Raw genomic sequence first — 21542 nt, 5'->3', positions numbered from 1 at the left:
GGTCTCGCTGCCCAGGTGGGTCTCGAACCCGCAGGCTCAGGTAATCCACTCACCTCAGCCTCCCAAAGCACGGGATTACAGGCTGAGCCACTGAGCCCGGCTTGCATATATATTTAAAACTGATGTATCCTCTTGTGAATTGGCCCCTTTTAAATTATATAATAACTCATTTGTCTCTTTTTACTGTTTTTTACTTAAAGTTCGTTTTGTCAAATATAAATACAGCAAACTCTGCTTTCTGTTGGTTATGATTTGCTTGGAAAATCTTTTTCCATTCCTTCCCTTTCAGTAATCTGTGTCCTTAATTGTTGGATCTTGTATTTTTTTTACCCAGTTCAGCCATTCCTTGTCTTTTGACTAAAGAATTTAGTCCATTATATTGAAAGTAATTATTGATACGCAGATAATTATTACTGGCATTTTGCTAATTTTTTACTGTTATTGTAGTTCTTTGTTCTTTTCTGCATTATTGTTTTTCAGTTCTTTTGTTCCTTTCAATTTTGCTTTCTTTCCATTTCTTTGTAATTGTTGTATTTTTGTAGAAATATGCCGTGATTCCTTTATCTTTTGCGTATCTACTAGAGATTTTTTCTGTGTGGCTCTCATGAGGCTTACATATAACATCTTATAATTATATCCCAGTTAATCTGATAGTACCCTAACCTCAATCACATACAGATATTCTACACTTACACCTAGCCCCCTCTATTTTATGCTATTGATATCATATTTTACATCTGTTTATATTGTGTATCTGTTAATATTTGTTTATAGCTATAGTTGTATTTAATACATTTGTCTATCGACACTTACACTAGAGTTAATAGTGATTTACATGCCTGTCAGAGTCCAGCTCCAACACAAAGGCCAGGGCCTAAGGTGAGAGAATCAGACACGGTGAAGGAAGAAGACACAAGTCAACTTCCTGGGTCGAGTTTGGGACTCTTCCAAAGTTTATTCAATTTTCACATGTTTATATAAGGCATTTTCAACCCTCAACCCCCTCACACATATGCCCACAAAAGCTTACATTATGTTTTCTTTTACAATCAAACGTTCTACAATGATTTATTTGATCCTCCCTATTCTTTTTTTGTTTCCATTATGTTAAAACCAACAGACAGGAACGAAACAATTTTTGCTAAAAATAATTAACTGTAACCTTTCAACCCTTACCCCTTTTATATCATATTTCTAACAATTCTTACATGTAACTTAACAGCAATATATTGGCGTTTACACCTATAACTAATTTTACTGTTTCTTAGAACTAACTTTATTATTTCTTAATTATTTCCTATAAACTTTCCTATTATGTATCTATCTTTATTCTTATTTTACTTATATGAATCATATCTAATAATGCTTAACAACCTTAATATGAATTATACTTGACTACTCTTGTATCCTATATTTGTTTTCTATTTAATTATTTTTTATCTAATTATTTTAATCATCATTCTATTTTTATCTACTTAACTATTCTTTCCTATATTATTATACTTATACTACTAGATCATTTTACTCTTACAAACTTATATCTACTATGTCTATACTTTTTTAAGTCATGTCTAAAAGCAGCTGCCTTCAGGATTGACTTGTCTCAGTTCTCACAAACTTCCTCCTCCATCTTACCCGTCTAAGGTGTTATTTTAGTATAGGGTCTGTTAACCATTAAACATAAAGAATGGGAAAGTTCTTTTATTTTCTTTATACACAATGGTTTTGCTTTTTATGGAGACGAAGGTAACTAAACATTCTCTAGCGTGTCTAATGGCTGTGCTTTTGCTGTGTTCCTTATTCATGTCTCAAGTTTCAGTTTCACCAATACATCATCCTCGCTTATCAGTTAATGCTTCATCAGAAAGGGGTACTTTCTGTCTTATGCACACACTCCTAGAGATCAAAGGGGTCCCATCAATGGGATCCACGGGGCTTTGCCTCTGGCACAGCTGCTTTAGCTGGGGCCTTGCTCCCAGCCAGCGTTTTTCCCATTTTCAGGTAACCCTTACTTTGCCTTCTGTTAGGAGTTGCAGCTCCCAACACATGCCACCTTTACACGAATGGAATATTCTGAACTTGACTATATATTTACCTTTACCAATGAGTTTTATATTTTCATATGGTTACTATTTTTTTTGTTGTTGTTTCAACAATAAGAAGTCCCTTTAGCTTTTCCTGTAAGGCCAGACTCATGGTGATGACCTCCTTCAACTTTTCTTTGTCTTAGGGGGTCTTTCTCTCTTCTTCATTTCTGAATGACAGCTCTTCCAGGTATTGGCTTTTTTTTCTTTTTCTTTTTTCTTTTATTTTAAAGATGTGGGGTATAAGTCAGGACTGGGTATATAAGTGGTCTAGGTACAGGTGAGATTTTGGGTCTCCCGTTGGACTTCACTCACCTGGATTAGAATCAGGCACCTTTACTGATGTTATGTGCCCCTCCCCCTGTGGCAGTGTCCTGATACTGCCAATCTCTTTTGTAGTATTGATAGGTGTTCAGAGTCCACTTACTAGTGAGAACATGTGGTACTCAGTTCTTTGTTTCTGGGATAGATCACTGAGTACAATAGACTTTAAATCCATCCAAATTGCTGGGCAAAGTCTATAATTTTTTCCTTCTTTATAGTTGTGTAATATTCCATCATGTATATGTACCACATTTTGTTTATTCAGTATAGTTTTGATGGGCAGCATGGTTGGTTCCATGTTTTTGCTATTGTGGATAGTGTTGCAATAAATATGAGTATGCAGGTATCTTTTTTGTAGAATGATTTGAGATCCAAGTATATTCCCAGAAGGGGGATTGCTAGTTCATATGGAATGTCCATTTCTAGTTCTTTTAAAAATTGTCACACTGTTTTCCATAGAGGCTGAACTAGTTTGCACTCCCATTAACTGTGTAGAAACATCCTCTTCTCTCCATATCCTTGCCAGCATCTGGTGTTTTTTGTTTATAACGGCCATTCTTCTGGAGTTAGGTGGTATCTCAATGTGGTTTTGATTTGCATTTCTCTGATGATTAGTGAGGTTGAGCATTTTTTCATGTATCTGCTGGCTACTCATATTCTTCTTTTGAGAAGTATCTTCTCATGTCTTTTCCTATTTTTTAATGGGGTTGAGTTTTTTTTCTTTTGGCACATTTGACTTCCTTGTAGATATTGGATGTTAGGCCTTTGTCAGATATACAGTTAGCAAATATTTTTTCCCATTTTGTGGGCTGTTCCCCCCCAACCCAAAGGGTTTTTTTTGCTTTGCAGAAGTTTTTCTGTTTGATGAGGCCCCCACTTGTCTATGTTATCTCTTATGGCATGACATCTGGGGTTGATCAGGAATTGGTTGCCAGTTCCAATTTCCATAAGGGCGTCTCCTGCGTTTTTCTAAGATTCTTATTATTTGAGGTTTTATGTTTAGGTCTTTGATCATGTGGAGTTGTTTTTTGGGGTATGGTGATAGGTAGGGGTCCTGTTTCATTCCTCTGCATGTGGTCAGCCAGTTTTCCCAGCACCATTTACTGGAAAGCCATCTGCTCCAGGGCTTTTTTTTTTTTGTAGTTTTCTTATGATAGACTCAATTTCCCAGGTTGTTATTGGACTATTTAGGGTCTCTATTTTTTCTTGTTTTAGCCTTAGGAGGTTGTGTGATGTCAGAAAGTTCTCTATTTCATTTAGGTTTTCGAATTTGTTTCCATACAGGTATGCACAGTAATCTCTGATAATCTTTTGTGTTGGGAGCCAGCCATGGAGGCCTGCCTGCTGACAAAGTCCAGGGGGCTGAAGACCCTGGGTTGCAAAGCGAACCTGGGCAGCTGAAACCCTTACTTCTTCTATTTTTGTTATTGATGCAGCCAGAAAGTTCTGTGCAGTCTGAAGATGGAAAACAAAATTCCACTCATGCCTCCACTACCCTTTGCAAAAAGGCAAAAGGGGAATTCAATGAGAAAATTACCTTCCCTTCATTTGAACTTCTCCCTAGGTTTCCATGTTCCCAGCCTCCTGGTATTAGACCATGCAATCACTTGATTAAACATTGTAGTTGGAAAAATTGTGAAAAATCAGAAGGTGCTCCATTTAATGTTTATCAGGGAACTCACTGGCCTTGCCAGGAAATTATCAATAGAGATTTTAAATATCATGTGCAGGTAGATAATCGCTTGTAAGATTTTATTCCTTCTGATTGGTGACTAATTGGAGAAATTTGAGAAGCTACAGTTTGTATTCTTAGGAAGAGTGCCAATGCAAAAATTACATTTACTTAATTTCTTAATTTCTACATGTGGTATATTATGCTTAGGAAATTAGTAATCACATAAATGTTATAGGACTTCATGTTATTCAGACTAAGTTTTTAACATAGGGTTAAGGGCATAAAGTTAAGATTATAGAAATTTAAGCATAAGAAAATACAAAGCAGGCTTCATGATATGAGTGTATGTTAATCATTAGCAATGAGTTAACAGGCTTTAAGGATAGAAAATAATTATAGAAAAGGCTTTAGACACATGTTCTTTGTTAAGAATAAACAACCATTGTAGAATAGCCTTGAAAAATGGGTCTTTTAAGAATGTAAGGAGTTAGAATATACAAAGTAGTCAAGAAAATAGATAGCAGCTGGGAATTAAGAGAATAAGATTAACAAAGTAGGAGTTATGCTTAAGGGCAGAATGGAATGCTTTGTTGACCACAAGACAGTGATATCTTTAAAAAAGGTATCTGTACATGAGGGAATTCATGTCAGAGTGGCTTTATGAAAAACATCATATATGAGTTACTTGCTCTGTTCTTTGTCTTAAGGAAGGTTACTAATTATGTCTGATGCCAAGAGTTTTCAAAGACTACCTCTTTGTAAAAAAAATTATATAATCTAGATGTGAACAATAAACGGCATCTGTCCTGCTCGCAACAGAGTCAGGTGTCCGAGTGTTTCTTTCTTTCACCGACTCTGTTCCTCCTTCAGGAAATCCTGACCCACTAGAGCTGGCTTCTGGCACTTTTGTATTTCTTCAGGGTTGGCTGTGACTTGATCTTTTGCATTTCTGCTTGTATTTTGGCTATTTGTCTTGTTTTCTTGGTCAGTCTGGCTAGGGGTCTGTCAATCTTGTTTATTCTTTCAAAGAACCAGTTTTTTGTTTTATTGATTTTTTTCTATGATATTTTTGTCTTCTATGTCCCATATTTGGGCTTTTACTTTGGTGATCAGGATTCTTCTGCTGAAGTTAGGATTTTGGTGGTCTTGCCTCTCCAGTTCCCTTAGGTGATTTGTTAGGTTGTTGACTTGTGATCTATTTTCTTGATATGTGTTTGTAGAGATATATATTCCCCTCTTAGTGCTGTTTTCATGGCATCCTAGATATTTTGGTAAGATGTGCCTTTGTTTTCAAGAATCTTTTAATTTCTGTTTTGATTTCTGTGTTGACCCAAGAGTTGTTTAGCATTGTGCTGTTTTGTTTTTGTTTTGTTTTTTGAGTTGGAGTCTCACTCTGTCGACCAGACTGGAGTGCAGTGGCTGCTCCTGGCCACCATGGCCTCAACCTGCTGGGCTCTGGCAATTCTTCTGCCTCAGCCTTCCAAGTAGCCAGAATTACAGGCATGCGCTACCATGCCCGGCTGATTTTTTTTATTTATTGTAAAGATGAGGTCTCGCTGCCCAGGTGGGTCTCAAACCCATGGGCTCAGGCAATCCACTCATCTCAGCCTCCCAAAGGCGTGGGATTATAGGCTGAGCCACCGAGCCCGGCTAGCATTGTGCTGTTTAGTGGTTCATGTCTGTGTGTTTTCAGGTATAAATTTCTTGATACACACACAAACACACACACATGTTTAGCACTTTGGCAAATGTTATTCCACTCTCTTGTGACTTATAAGGTTTCTGTTGTGAAGTCTGCTGGTAGTTGTATGACAGGTTCTTTATTTGTAATGAGAGTCTTCTAGCTACTTTCAAGATTCTGCCTTTGACTTTTCATAATTATTTGTCTAGAATATTTTCTTTTGAACTTGACTAGGATCCTATGAGCTTCCTGAATCTGTAAAATCTGTATCCCTCTCATGACTTGGGACGTTTCAGACAGTATTTTTTTAAAAAAGGTTTTCTTCCCCTTTCCCTTTCTGTTCTTCCAGTATTCACATAATTCATACATTCCTACATTTGAAGAGCCCTATAGGTCTCTGATGCTTTCTTCATTGCTTTGTTGTTATTTTTCCTCTAATGAGTTAGTTTCAAATGACTTGTCTTCAGGTTTCACTAATTCTTTCTTCTGCATGATCAAGTCTATTGTTAAAACTCTCTACTGAGTTGTTCAGTTTTTATTGTATTCTTTAACTCCAAGATTTGTTTGGTTCTTCTTTTTTTTTTGAGTTGGAGTCTCACTCTGTTGCCCAGGTTGGAGTGTGGTGGCATGCTCACAGTCACACCAGCATTGACCTGTGGGCTCTGGTGATCCTCCCACCTCAGTCTTCCAAGTAGTCGGAACTACAGGTGAGCACTAACATGCCTGGCTAATTGTTTTTTATTTACTGTAGAGATGTGGTTTCACCATGCTGCCCAGGCTGTTCTTGAACTTGCAGCCTCAGGCAATCCTCTTGTCTCGACCTCCCAAAGTGCTGGGATTACAGGTTTGAGCCACCATGCCTGGCCTGTTTGTTTCTTTTTTAAAGTTTATTTTTCTTTATTTTCCTCATTTTGGTTGAGAGCAGTAGCTTGTACCTGAATTCCTAGCTACTCAGGAGGCTGCAGTGGGAGGATTGCTTGAGCCTAGGAACTTGAGACTGTAGTCAGCTATGATGGTACCTCTGCTTTCTAGCCTGTGCAACAGTGAGACCCCCCCATCTCAAAAAAGAAAAACCACAAGAAGTGTCTCATTTTGTTCATGTATTGTTGTTCTAATTTCATTTAGTGGTCAATCTGTATTTTCTTCTATCTCACTGAGTTTCTTTAAGATAATTATTTTGAATTCTTGTTCATATAATACATATTTCTCTATTTAATTAAGGTCTATTATTGGACATGTATTAGTTTCCTTTGTTGGTGTCATGTTGGCTTATGGATCACTGGATGAGTTCCTGGGCTGGCTATACTGCCCTGGTGTGTGGCAGAGATGGACTGGAACAGCAACTCAAGATTGCTTTGGGATCCACTGTTAAGACTAAGACAGTCAGGTGTATCTCCAGATTCATGGATTCGTGTGCCTTTCACTGGTATCCTGGTTGAGCAGACCTGATCTCAGACTGCACTTGAGAAGGACTGAAGCCAATTTATAGAGTCTTTGAAAGATCTTCAATAGGACTGAGGGGAGGGTGTCAGCTTGCAAAAGTACTGCTCAACATGACTCCCTCCAGGTCCCCAAGCTGGCAGTACTGCTCTGAGACCAAAGAAAAGAGGGGCAAGATCATGATCCAATGTCATATGAAGATAAGCTGTGGGACAAGGGTCAGCACTCCTGCCACAGGAATCAGATGGGTGCATCTCCTAATGGGACACTGGCTGAGTCAATCTGTTCCCAGACTACAGCTACACAGGTGGAGTAATACCAATATAATAGCATCAAAAAGAATAACATAGCTGGGTGTAGAGGCTTAACCCTGTAATCCCAAGACTTTGGGAAGTGGAGGTGAGAGGACTGCCTGAGCCCAGGTTTGAGACCAGCCTCGGCAACTTGGTGTAATATCATCTCTACAATAAAAATTTAAAAAATTATTCAGGTGTGGTGGTGTGTGTCTGTGGTCCAAGCTATGTGGGAAGCTGAGGTGGAAGGATTGTCTGAGACTAGGAGGTGAAGGCTGTGGTGGTCATGATTGTGCCACTGCACTCCAGCCTGGGTGACAAAGACTCTAAGTCAGAAAAAAAAAAAAGGTATGAAATACTTCAAAATTAACTTCATCAAAGAGTTGAAAAACTTATACAATTAAAACTACAACTCAATCCAGGAAGTAATTAAAGACACAAATAAATGGAAAGATATCCCATGTTTATAGATTGGAAAACTCAAAATTGTTAACATATCAATACTACCTAAAGCAATCTATAGATTTAGTGGAATTCTACCAAAATCCCAATGACATTTCTGTATAATTAGAAAAAACTATCCTAAAATTTAAGGGACTCCAAAATAGTCAAAACAATCCTAAATTAGAGTATTCAAAGAGTCAATATTAAACAATGCATATATGGCCAAATGCTTAACAACAAGAATACTAAGACCATTCAATGGGGAAAAGAGAAATATTTTCAACAAATGGTGTGGAGAAAACCTGATATCCATACATAAAAGAAAGAAGTTGAACCTTTACCTTGAGTTAAAAATTAACTTAAAGTTAAAAATTAATTTAAAGACAGGTGTGGTGGCTCAAGCCTGTAATCCCAGCACTTTGGGAGGCCAAGGTGAGAGGATTCCCTGAACCCAGGGGCTCAAAACTAGCCTGGGAAACATGGTGAGACCTCATCTCTCTATAAAAAAATTAGCCAGGCATGGTAGTGCACACCTGTAGTTCTGGCTACTTGGAAGACTGAGGCAAAAGGATCACTGGAGCCCAGCAGGTTGACGCTGGGATGGCTACGAGCATGCCACTGCACTCTAGCCTGGGCGATGGAGTGAGACTCCAACTAAAAAAAAAATTTAACTTAAAATGGGCTATGAATTAATTGTGAGATAAATGCTACTACACTGGATTTCGCAATTATTTGTTGGATAGAACACCAAAGGCACAGGCAAAAATAGTCAAATTGGAATTCATGAAAAGTAAGAAAAATTGTGTGAATAAAAAGACTATCAATAGATTTTAAAAGGTAACCCACAGAAAGGGAGAAAATATTTACAATCATCTATCTGAAAAAAGATTAAGAATGAGAATATATAGATAATCTTAAAAATTCAACAAACAATTCAACAAAAATATAAAATAACAGCATTCAAAAACAGGCAAAGGACTTCAACAGACATATCGCAAAAGATAAACAAATGGACAATAAGCATGTGAAAAGATGTTCAACATCCATAATCATCAGGGAAATGAAAATCAAATCTACAACAAAATATAATTTCACATCCATTAGAATGACTGATATCAAAAAATAGAAAATAACTGTCAGCTGGGTATGGTGGCTCATGCCTGTAATCTTAGTACTTTGGGAGGTTGAGGTTGGAGGACTGCCTGAGTTCAGGATTTCAAGACCAGCCTGGGCAATGTAGCAAGACCTTGTCTCTAAATTCCAAAAATTATCTGGTTGTGGTGGCATGCACCTGTAGTTCCAGCTACTTGGGAAGCTGATGCAGGAGGATCCTTGAGTACAGGATTTGGATGCTGTGGTGAACTGCAATTGTGCCACTTCACTCCAGCCTGGGTGACACAGTAAGACCCTGTCTCCAAAAAAAAAAAAAAAAAAAAAGGAAAGAAATTAACTGTTGGTGAGGATATGGAGAAATTGGAACCCAGATGCACTGTTGGAGGAAATGAAAAAAGATACAGCCACAGTGGAAACAGTATGGCAATTTACCCAAAATTGAAAATAGAATTACCATATGATCTAGCAATTCCACTTCTAGGCAAACATTCTAAAGAATTGAGAGCACGTTCTCAAAGAGACACTTATACACCCATGTTCATAACAACATTCACAATAGCTAAAGTGGAAGCACCCCAAATACCAATCCATAAACACATAAGTAAAATGAGGTCTATACATATAAGGCAATATTATTCAGTCTTAAAAAGGAAGGAAATTCTAACATATATTACAATGTAGATGTTGAAGACATTAAGCTAGGGAAATAAGCCAATTATGAAATAAGAAATACCATATTATTCCACTTATATGAGGTGCTTACAGTAGTCAAAAGCATTGAGATAGCAGAATGATGTATTCAGAGGCTGAGGGAACTGGAGACTTGTTTTGTGGGCACAGAGTTTCAGTTTTGCAACACAAAGAGGTCTGTATTTCACAGTTTTAAAAAATGGGAGAAAAAAAATCCAGCCAAAGCCTTTTTGCTCCTATCTTCAGTGAGACTAGGTGAAAAAGAAGAAGAAAAAGACATGTTGCTGTAAACCAGAAGTTAACAAACTGTTTCTGAAAAGATCAAGAATGTTTTTGTGTGCCATAGCATCTCTGTGCTAACTGTTCAACTATTGTAATAGAAAGAAAGCAGCCATAGGCAAAAAGTAGATATATGTAGTAGTATTGCAATGAAACAGTAAATAAAATTAGTGGTGAGTTGCATTTTGTTGTGGGCATTTTGTGCAGTTTGCCAATCAAAAGCAGAAAACTAGACCTTATTTGAAAATTACATAAGACATTCAAAGGTAAATAGGAAATTTTGAATACAGATTAGATGTTAGAATAGGAAGTAATTTTCTTATATGTGATTATATGACATTGAATAAATAGGAAATTGTCTTTTGGGGGGATAAATTTATATATTTAGAATAAGATAACATTCATAACACTGTCAAATTGTACATCAAAACCTGTAAGAATGAGAAATCGAATGTAACACTATATTACTATAGGAGAGGGAACCCCCCAAAGCCCCTGGAATTTAGTTATTCAAAAATTGTGTATTTATTCTTACACATTTAAAGTTCAATCACCTTTAAAGTACTCTCCGTTTGATGCAACACACCTATCAAGATGCTTTTTCCACCACTCAGAACAATTTTTGAACTTGCCAATTTTAATGCTTTTTAGTGCTTCTGTCATTTTTGTTTTACCTCATCCACATCTGCAAAACATTTCCCTTTGAGAATTTTTTTCATTCAGGAAAAAAAACAAACAAAAATGTCACTCAGGCAAGATTGAGTGAATAGGGAGGGTGGGAAATGTGGGCAGGCCATTTTTGGTCAAAAACTGCTGAACACTCAGCATGGCAAGAGCAGGTGCGTTTCATGGTGGACGAGCCAATCTCCTGTCTGCCAAAATTTGGGATGTTTCTTCTGCAAATCATGATGCAACCTTCTCAAAACTTCCAGATAAAAACTTTGGTTGACTGATATGAAAGAATAAATTCTGAGTGTACTATAAGAGAACTGCCTTCCAAAAGATAATTCCAGTTTCTTTGGGGTTTCTCTTGTATATACATATGCTGTACCATTTTTATAACTTTTCTATATACTTAAATTTTTTCATGATAAAGATTTTGTAAAAATAACAAAATAGATAATATTTTGCTAATTTCTAATTGATTCTGAATTGTACAAAAGAAATGCAAGTTATTATTTTCACAATTTTCACATTTTCTAAATTTGTACATCTGAATTTTATTCCAGCATACATGGTCTGATTCACCTTAAGAGATGTGGTTTTTCCTTATTTGACTTTATCCAGAAATAATTCAAATTTAAAAAGGAATGAGTAGTTACATGAAATTCTTCTGAATTCATTAAACTGATAGGATCTTTATCTCATCAAAAGTCACTAAAAATAACACCAGTAATGATATTATCACAAATAGAAGCTAGAGTTTATTGAACATAACAGTATATTCCAGATAGTTTTTCATATTTTTTCATGTACTAAGTCATGTAATTATAACAGCATTATACTATAGGTACTACTATCACTGTTTACATATGATTCCCAGAGGGGATAATATCTTTCCCAGTGTCATACTGGCTGTAATAAGTGGAAAGTTGATCATTATCATTAAGATATGCAGAATGGCTACAGTCTTCTCCACATTCTTTACATGATTAACAGGTTTTCTGTATGATGACTTTCCACAAATTTAACAATAACTAATTAGTGCTGGAAGAAATTTACATAAAAAGAAAAATGATTTCTTACATTCTCTTAATTTTCCTTATTATAAGTATTTTGATAATATAAAAATAGAATTCCAGAAAAGGTTTTCTTATATTATTATAAAAATACATGATAAACTCTCTGAATTGAAGTCATAGCTAAAAAAAACCGGACACAATATTTACACTCCAGAATGTTCACCCCAATATAAATTTATCCCTAAAAAGAACTGAACCATATCTATAAAAGCTTTCCCACAATGTCTTCATTCAAATTGTTTCTCAGTGGTATAAATCCACTGACATGCTGAACTTTAATACGTGTATATGCCACAATAACTCTACCAAATAAGAATTCTCTGATGTACTTCAAGGATGGAGTTAAGCCTAAAGGACCTTCTGCATTTGTTATTCAAAGGGTTTCTTACCACTGTGAATACTCTGATGCTGAGTAAGCTTACTAGCAACACTAAAAGACCTTCCCACATTCCTTACACTCATAAGTGTTCTCACTAGTATGAACTCTGCAATGTGTAGTAACTTTATGCTATAACTAAGCTTTTCCACATTCTTGACATATACAGGGTTTCTCCCTAGTATGAATTTTCTCATGTTTAACAAGATATGAGGCACAACCAAATGACTTCCCATATTCTTTGCATTCAAAGGGTTTGTAACCAGTATGAATTCTGTTACGATGTGCAAGCTGTGAGGATTGACTAAAAGCCTTCCCATATTCCTTACATTCATAGGGTCTCTCACCAGTATGAATAGTCTGATGTATTTTAAGAGATGAATTGGGCCTAAAGGATTTCCCACATTTGTTACATTCAAAGGGTTTCTTACCACTATGAATACTCTGATGTTGAGTAAGTCATCCATATATGCTAAAAGCCTTCCCACATTCCTTACATTTATATGGTTTCTCAACACTGTCAAATGTATGATGTTTAGGAAGTTGATGACTACCACTGAAAGCCTCCCCATACTCATCACATCCATAGGTTTTTCCCCAGAATAAATTCTCTGATGTATGGTAAGCTGATATCTACATCTAAAGGCCTTCCCACATTCCTTACATTCATAGGGTTTTTCTCCAGTATGAATTCTTTTATGACCAACAAGGTGTGCAAACTGTGGAAAGGCTTTCCCATTTCTGACATTCATAGGACTTCTCTCCAGTATGAATATGCTAATGTTTAAGGCCTGAGTTGAGCCTAAAGGACTTCCCACACTTGTTACATTTAAAGGGCTTCTCACCAGTGTGAATACTCCGATGTCGCCTAAGTCACCCATACACACTAAAGGTCTTCCCACATTCTTTACATTCATAGGGTTTTTCACCAGTATGAAACCTGTGATGCACAGTAAGTTGACGACTACTCCTAAAAGCTTGCCCACACTTTTTACATTCATAAGGCTTATTAGCCTTTTCCGTGTTTAGCAAAGTTTGTAGGATGACTAAAGCCCTTCCCTCATTCTTCACATTCATAAGGTTTCTCAAGGGTATGAATTTTCTGATGTCCTCTAACGTCTGTAAGATGGCTAAATGCCTTCTCAACCTCTTCACATTGATTGGCTTTCTCAATAGCATGAAACTGCTGATGCACCTTAAATTCTGTAAAATGATTAAAGGATTTCTGATGTTCCTTACATTTATATGGTTTCTCTCCATTATGGATACTCTGATGTAGAATAAGAGATGAGTTTTTCCTATAAATGTACATTTTTCCACCACTGATTATTTCATACTTTGAATCCAAACCTAGAAATTTAAAAAAAAATTAAGGGAAATTTTCATCTGCTAGAGAAGGATGAGTGAGCTCTAAAATACAGTTTAAATTATGAAAAATGAATTTATGCAGTGGAGTATTGGTGAATGTTTAATGACCAGCTATACACACACAAACACTCCTATTTTGCAGTGTTTGCAAAGGTCTATAGTGTAAATACTCCTAATGAGGGTAATTTCAAGCTATGTTTTTTTTTTTTTTTTTTTGAGTTGTAGTCTCATTCTGTCGCCCAGACTGGAGTGCAGTGGCCACTCCCAGCCACTGCAGCCTAGACCTGCTGGGCTCCGGCGATCCTTCTGCCTCAGCCTTCCAAGTAGCTGGAACTACAGGCACGCACTACCACGCCCAGCTAATTTTTTGATTTATTGTAGAGATGAGGTCTCACCAAGTTGCCCAGGCGGGTCTCAAACCCACAGGCTCAGGTAGTTCACTCACCTCAGTCTCCCAAAGCACGGGATTACAGACTGAGCCACCAAGCCCGGCTCAAGCTATGTATTTAATGCAATGAGTCCAGGTTTAGTAACAAATATACACAGTTGGCTCTAGAGAGACAGAACTTGACAGTTATGTCACATGCTTTTTATATAAAATATAAATTTATACCAATGTGATTGCGCAATAATTCTTTTTTTTTTTTTTCTTTTGAGTTGGATTCTCACTTTGTCACCCAGACTGGAGTGCAGTGGCTACTCCCGGTTAATTAAAAAAATTTTTTTGTAGAGACAAGGTCTCACTATGTTGCCCAGACTGGTCTTGAACTCCTGGACTCAAGAAATCCTCCTTCCTCAGCTAGGATTATAGGTATGAGCCACTGTGCCTGGCCAAGAGTTTTTATTTAGTTATCTTACCATGAGATTTTCTTATTACTGCCTGATCTTACCAATGTTCAATATGCTTTATTCCTTCATAACTTTTCTCAAGTCTGTACTAGTTTTCCTTCTAACAAATGCTAACCATTCTGGTAATCCCCAGGAGAGTATGTTAATTAATTTTCAGACACGTGACAGGTATACACCAAATTTATGGAATGTTGAGCATTCTGAAACTTTGGGCAAAGAGGAGACCTGAATTATATGAAGAAATATAAAGGAAAAGTGCCAGGAAGTAGATGAAAAAAATGAGCAGAAATGATTTAGAGGATAATAGTCTACACCATCTATAAAGTAATACCTTCAGCAAAATAAAAAGTGCTAAATTAGTGGGACATGACTTGTGGCAATACATGTCTTTTTGTAACTAGAGTATGGTTTGGGTACAAGAGGGGGAACAACATAAACAACCTTTTCTAAAATGGAGTAACAATACAAAGTCATAATATTAGACATTAAAAGGCCTTTGATGTGGAAACAGAAATGTCCTTGGCATAATAACCGCAAGTCAATATGGAAATAAAGCACTGAAAAAATTGAAATGGAAGAATTCCAGTAAATCACAATAGAGAAAATAAATACACATCATAATCTTCAGCATTCAACATCAGCAGTTAGGGAATTCAGAGACTTAAATACTTATCTTAAATAAAAATGAAAGAAAATAAGTTAAAGATCAGTACCCAACATTTAGAAAATAAAAAAAGTACAGAAAAGTAGAAAAGTAAAGATAAAAATAGACTATAATGAATTAGCAAACAGAACAGCATTAACAAATAAATCAAAGACATGATGTTTACAAAAATCAGTAGGTGAAATATGTTAAGCAATAAAAAAAAGGGAATAAAAAATAAAAACAAGAAATGACAAGAGGAAGATAAGAAACACAGAATAATTTATTTAAATTATGAGAGTACTATATGAATAATTTTGAAAGTATAAAAAGAATAAATAGTTTTCCAGGAATAGTCAACAAAGTTGGCCACAAAAGTGAAAACTCTAAACAGTCCATTGCCATGTATAAAATATAAAAAGCTTCCAGAAAAGACAATTATAATGAACACATTTTACCACCTGCGTTGTACTTCCTCAATATCTAGATCTAAAACACGCATAAGATATGCTAGAAAAGGGACAGTGCGAGAAGGGAACAGGTAAGGTGAAACTTGAAATCTTATGAGAAAATGAAGGAAGGTTTTCAAATATTTATAAAGTTGTGGTCAGGTGCAATGGCTCACACCTGTAATCCTAGCACTTTGGGAGGGCTGAGGTAGGAGGATTGAAGATAATATGGAGACACTGGAACCCTTGTGTATTATATAATGGCTACACAAGGTTAAAAGTAAAAGTGGAAAAAATTTGCTACACACAAAAACAATGGAGTATATTAATATCAGACAACATAGTTTTCAGAACCAAGAAAAATAAGAGGACCATTGCTAGGTCATTGACACAGTCATTGCCTTGCTAAGCTATGGTGTGGCTATGTGCTCTCTGAGCTATGTTTCCTGGCTTTGGCCCCCTTCCCTACCTTGGGGAGATGAATCTTCTCTCTCTCTCTCTAATTTACTTTTAAATAAACTATATTTTCTAATCTAAAAAAAGAGAAATAAAAATAAGAGGATTCAAGAAGGTGCATGTTATAATGTCAAGGATATCAACCAATCAAGAAAATATAGGCCAGGCTTGGTGGCTTAGTCTGTAATCCCAGCACTTTGGGAAGCCAAGGCGAGTGGACTGCCTGAGCCCACGGGTTCAAGACCAGCCTGGGCAATATGGTGAGAACTTGTCTCTACAATAAATAAAAAATAATAGTAGGGTGTGATAGCATGTGTCTGTAGTTCCAGCTACCCGCAAGACTGACGCAGAAGGATCACTGAAGCCCAGAAGGGTGATGCTGGGGTGGCTGTGAGCATGCATAACACTGCACTCCAGCCTGGGCAAAGGAGTGAGACTCCAACTCAAAAAAAAAAAAAAAGAAAATATAAAAATACCAAACATGTATGTACCTGATAGAGCTTCAGTGTACATGAAGCAAACACTTATTGAACTACAATTTAAAAATAGGCAAGTTAAAACATAACTGGAAAAGTAAATATTTCTTCTAGAAATAATTTCCAGAACAAGTAGGCAAAAATACAATAAAGAAATACAAGATTTGGGCTTGATTTGTGGTGGTTCATGCTTACACTCCCAGTGCTTTGGGAGGCCAATGCAGCAGGATCATTTGAGTCTACAAGTTCAAAATCAGCCTGGGCAACATAATGAGATCTCACCTCTATAAAATTTTTAAAAATTAGCTGGGTATGGTGGTAGATGCCTGTATTCCCAGCTACTTAGAAGACTGAGGTGGGAGGATTGCTTGAGCTCTGCAGTTCAAGGCTGCCATGAACTATAATTATGCCACTGCACTCCAGCCTGGGCAAATGAGAACCTGTCTCTCAAACAAAAACAATTTACAAAATTTAAACACTATCAACCAAAGGAACTACTTGAGATATTTATAGAACATTCCACCCAACAACAGAATACACATTCTTCTCAAGTGATAAGGAAATATTTGTCAAGAGAGACCATTCGGTACACAAAACAAGTCTCAATGAATTTTAAAGAATTCAAGTTACAGTTACACAGTGTGCTCTCTGATCACAATGGCACTAATTACAAATCACTATCAAAAAGGTATCTGGAACATCTATTACCAATCCCAAAAATAGGACACTGATTTCAATAGATGAAAACTCAATCAATATAATTCACCACATTAACAAAATAAAGAAGGAAAACATGGACATGTCTACAGATGACCTCCTGAAAAAAAGCACTTAACAAAATCTAACATCCATTTTTAATTAAAGATGCATAGCAATCTTGGAACAGAAGTTATTCGATCTGATAAAAGATCATCTGCAAAAAATCCAGAGCTTACATCACATGCAAGGTAATGATGAGAGACTGAATGCTTACCACCTATGACCAGGAATAAGAGAAGAATATATAACTTCACAACACCACTTCTACTCAATATTGGGGTGAAAGTCCTAGGCATGCAGATGAAAAACAAAGAAACACAAATGTCTTTATCTGCAGATTACTTGTGTATGTAGAAAGTCAAATACAATGTATAAAAAAAGCTTTGCAATAAGTAATTTTAGGAATATTACAGCATATAAGACCAATAAGGAAATAACAGTAAACATACAGGAATTCAAATTTTAAAAATATCATTTATAATACCTATAAAAAAGAAAAGAAATATTTAGGAATAAATCTGAAAAAAGGTAAGACCTGTATACAAAAAATATGAAAAAACTACAGAGGAAGTTAAAGATCTAATAAGTGAAAAAATACACTGTATGCATGGGTCAAAAACTAAGTACTGGCTGGGGGCAGTGGTTCATGTCTGAAATCCCAGCACCTTGGGAAATGGAAGTGAGAGGACTGCTTGGGCCCTAGGGTTTGGACCAGCCTAGGCAACTTGGTGAGACTTTATCTCTACAATAAAAATTTGAAAAATTAGCCAGGCATGGTGATGTACACCATAGTTCCAGCTACCTGGAAGGTTGAGATGGAAGGATTGCCTGAGCCCAGCAAATTGAGGCAGTGGTGGCCATGATCATGCCACTGCTCTCCAGCCTGCGTGACAGAATGAGATTTTAACAACAATAACAAAAACTGCAAACAACTGAATACTGTTAAGATATCAACAATTCTTCCTAAAGTGATGTATAGATTCAATGCAATTTCAAAAAAGAAAAACATAGTTGATTTTTTGGTAATAATGGCCCTGAATACCCAAAAGAACTCCGAAAGGAAGAATATAGTAATAGGACTAACACAACTGCATTGCAAGATTTATTATGAAGATACAGTGATCTGTATGTATGGTACTAGCATCAAGACACAATAGTCAGAAATAAATCTGTGCATATATAGAAAACCGACTTTCCTCAGGGCACAAAGTCAATTGAGCAAAGAAAGAATGTCTTTTAAACAAATGATGCAGAAAAATTGGGATATAAAGAATTTTGATTCATACATTTTCGGATATACAAAAATAAATTTGAAATGGTCATAGACCTTAAAACATACAAGATTTCAGTGGAAAACATAGACATGTTTTTCACCTAGTGTTAGGCAAATATTTCTTAAACACAAAACCAAAAAAATGTATCTCATAAAGAACAATGGATAAAATGGATTTTGTCAGTTAAAACCTTCCTCCAAAACAAGTAAAAGACCAATTGCAGTCAACAATAGATAAAACAATATCTTTGCAAGTAGAAGATACAAATGCTCAAGTCAATAAAAAATAAGAACTTAACAATGTACAGATTATTTAAAAACATTCTGCATCAAAGAAGATGACAAGCTCATACAAAGATGCTCAGGTTGGGTATAGTGGCTCACACCTGTAATTCCTGCATTTTGGGAGAACTGCTTCAGCTAAGAAGTTCAAATCAGCCTAGGCAACATATTGAGACCTTATTGCTACTAACTAACTAAATAATTAATTAAATAATTTTAAAAAACTAGCCAGGCATGATGGCATGTGCCTATAGTCCCAGTTACTCAGGAGGCTGAGGTGGGAGGATCAGCTGAACCCAGGAGGTCTAAGATGCAGTGAGCTATGATCATGCCATTGCATTCTAGTCTGGGAAAACAGAGTGAGGCATTAACTCAGGGGGTGGGGAGGAGAGATGCTCAACATCATTAGACATTAAAAAAATGCAAATTAAAACTACAATGAAATGCCACTAAATATCTATTTAAGTGACATTAACAATTACTCAAAAAATATGGAGAACTTAGAACTCTCATCCAACTGGTGGAAATAAAATGGTATAGAAATATTGTAAAGTGTTTTGACAGTTTCTTATAAATATAAACTTGTAACTTTATTAATCTGAATCTAAATTTTAAAAATTTAAGTAAAAAAATATGCCTATAAAAGAAAACACAAAAATAACATACAATCCAGGTATTTCACTTCTAGGCATTTGCCAAAAAGAAATAAAAGTATTTTCATAGAAAAACCTATAAACAAATGTCCAAAGCAGATTTATTATTGCCCCAAACTGGAAACAACCCAAATGTTCACTACCAGACTAATAGATAAACAAATTGTGGCATAACCAAATACTAGAATACCACACAGCAATAAAAAGAATGAAAAAAATCAATATACATAACAATATAAATTAATCTCCACATATTTATGCTTGAGTGAAAAAGCAAGACAAAACTATTTATTTATTTTTAAATTTGTATTATAAAGATGTGGGGTACATTTCAGGGTTAGGTATATAAACATTGATCATGCAGGTACACTTGTTGATGAGGTATGCCCCTCCCTCCCCTGGCAGTTTCCCTCGACTGCCAATCCCACCTCCCCCTACAGTTTCCCACTACTGCCAATTGCTTTCTTAGAGCATTATAATTGTTCAAGGTCCGTTTATGAGTGAGAACATATGGAACTCTGCTCTTTGTTTCTGTGATAAATCACTGAATATGATCGACTCCAAATGCAACCAAGTTGCTGCAAAGTCCATATATTTGTCCTTCTTTATGGCTGCATGATATTCCATTGTGTATATGTACCATTTTTTTTAGCCCAGTCCAGCTTCAATGGGTAACACGGTTGGTTCCATGTTTTTGCTATTGTGAACAGAGCTGCAACAGACATATGTGTGCAGGTATCTTTTTGGTAAAATGATATGAGTTCCTCCAGGTATATTCCCAATAGGGATATTGCTAGGTCATATGGAAGGGCAATTTCTAGTTCTTTCAGGAATTGCCACACTGTCTTCCAAAGAGGTTGCACTAGGTTGCATTCCCACCAGCAGTGTAGAAGTGTTCTTTTTTCTCCGTGTCCTTGCCAGCATCTCTTGCTTGTTTTAATAATGTTGGCCATTCTTACAGGAGTTAGGTGGTATCTCAATGTGGTTTTGATTTACATTTCTCTGATGAATGAGGCTGAGTACTTTTTCATGTGTCTGTTGGCTGCCCATATATCTTCTTTTGAGATGTGTTTATTCATGTCTTTTGCCAACTTTTTAAAGGGTTGGTTTTTTTTTTCCTTCCATTGAGTTTGAGTTCCTTGTAGATCCTAGATGTTAGGACTTTGTCAGATAAAACAGTTGGCAAATATTTTTTCCCATTCTGTGGGCTGTCTTCCTGCTCTCTTGATGGTTTTTTGCTTTTGTTTTTTTTTCTTTGCAGAAGCTCATTAATTTGATGAGGTCCCACTTGTCTATCTTATTTCTTAAGGTATTGGCCTTTAGGGTTCTGAATAGGAATTGGTTGCCAGTTCCAATTTCCATAAGGATGCCTCCTGCATTTTCTAAGAGCCTTACAGTTTGAGGTTTTATGTTTATGTCTTTGATCCATTTAGAGTTAATTTTTGTGTCTGGTGATAAGTAGGGGTCCTATTTCAATCTTCTGCATGTGGTCAGTCAGTTTTCCCAGCACCATTTACTGAATAGGTCCTCCTTTCCCCAGTGGTTGTTGTTGGAGGCTTTGTCAAAGATGAGTTGGTTGAGAAATTGAGGCTTTGATTCTGGAATCTCTATCCTGTGCCATGGGTCTATGTGCCTGTTCTTGTACCAGTAGCAAGCTGTTTTGATTACTGTAGCCTTATAGTAAAGTTTGAAGTCTGGAAGTGTGATATCTCATTTTGTTTCTTTTGCTAAGGAATGTTTTGTCTATTCGTGGTTGTTTATGTTTCCATATGAATTTCTGTATTGTCACTTCCAGGCCTGAGAAGAACGATGTTCGTAACTTAATGGGTATTGTGTTGAATCTGTAAATTGCTTTTGGTTGGATGGACATCTTAACAATGTTGAGTCTTCCTATCAATGAACATGGAATATTTTTCCATTTGTTTGTGTCTTCTTCGATTTATTTGAGCAGTGTTTTGTCATTCTTCTTGTAAAGGTTTTCACTTCTCTGGTTAGGAAGATGCTGAGGTATTTCATTTTTTGGTGGCTATTGTGAATGGGACTGGGTTTTTTATTTGGGTCTCTGCCTGCTTGTTGTTGTTGTCTAGGAATGCAACTGTCTTTTACTCACTTATTTTGTACCCTGAGACTGCCAAAGTCCTTTATCAGTGCAAGCAGGTTTTTGACAGGTTCTCTTGGATTTTCAAGGTATAG

General features: G+C 36.3%; 1 pseudogene; it reads right to left on the bottom strand.

The window, feature by feature from the left end:
• Nucleotides 1-21542, bottom strand: part of LOC103265354 — a 110452-nt pseudogene that overhangs the window by 65026 nt on the left and 23884 nt on the right.

This window comes from Carlito syrichta, unplaced genomic scaffold (genome assembly GCF_000164805.1).
Source record: "Carlito syrichta isolate Samal-C Ts95f unplaced genomic scaffold, Tarsius_syrichta-2.0.1 Scaffold306485, whole genome shotgun sequence".
Classification (NCBI taxonomy): Eukaryota; Metazoa; Chordata; class Mammalia; order Primates; family Tarsiidae; genus Carlito; species Carlito syrichta.
The sequence above is the reverse complement of the archived record's forward strand: the minus strand, read 5'-3'. Positions and strand labels throughout refer to the sequence as shown.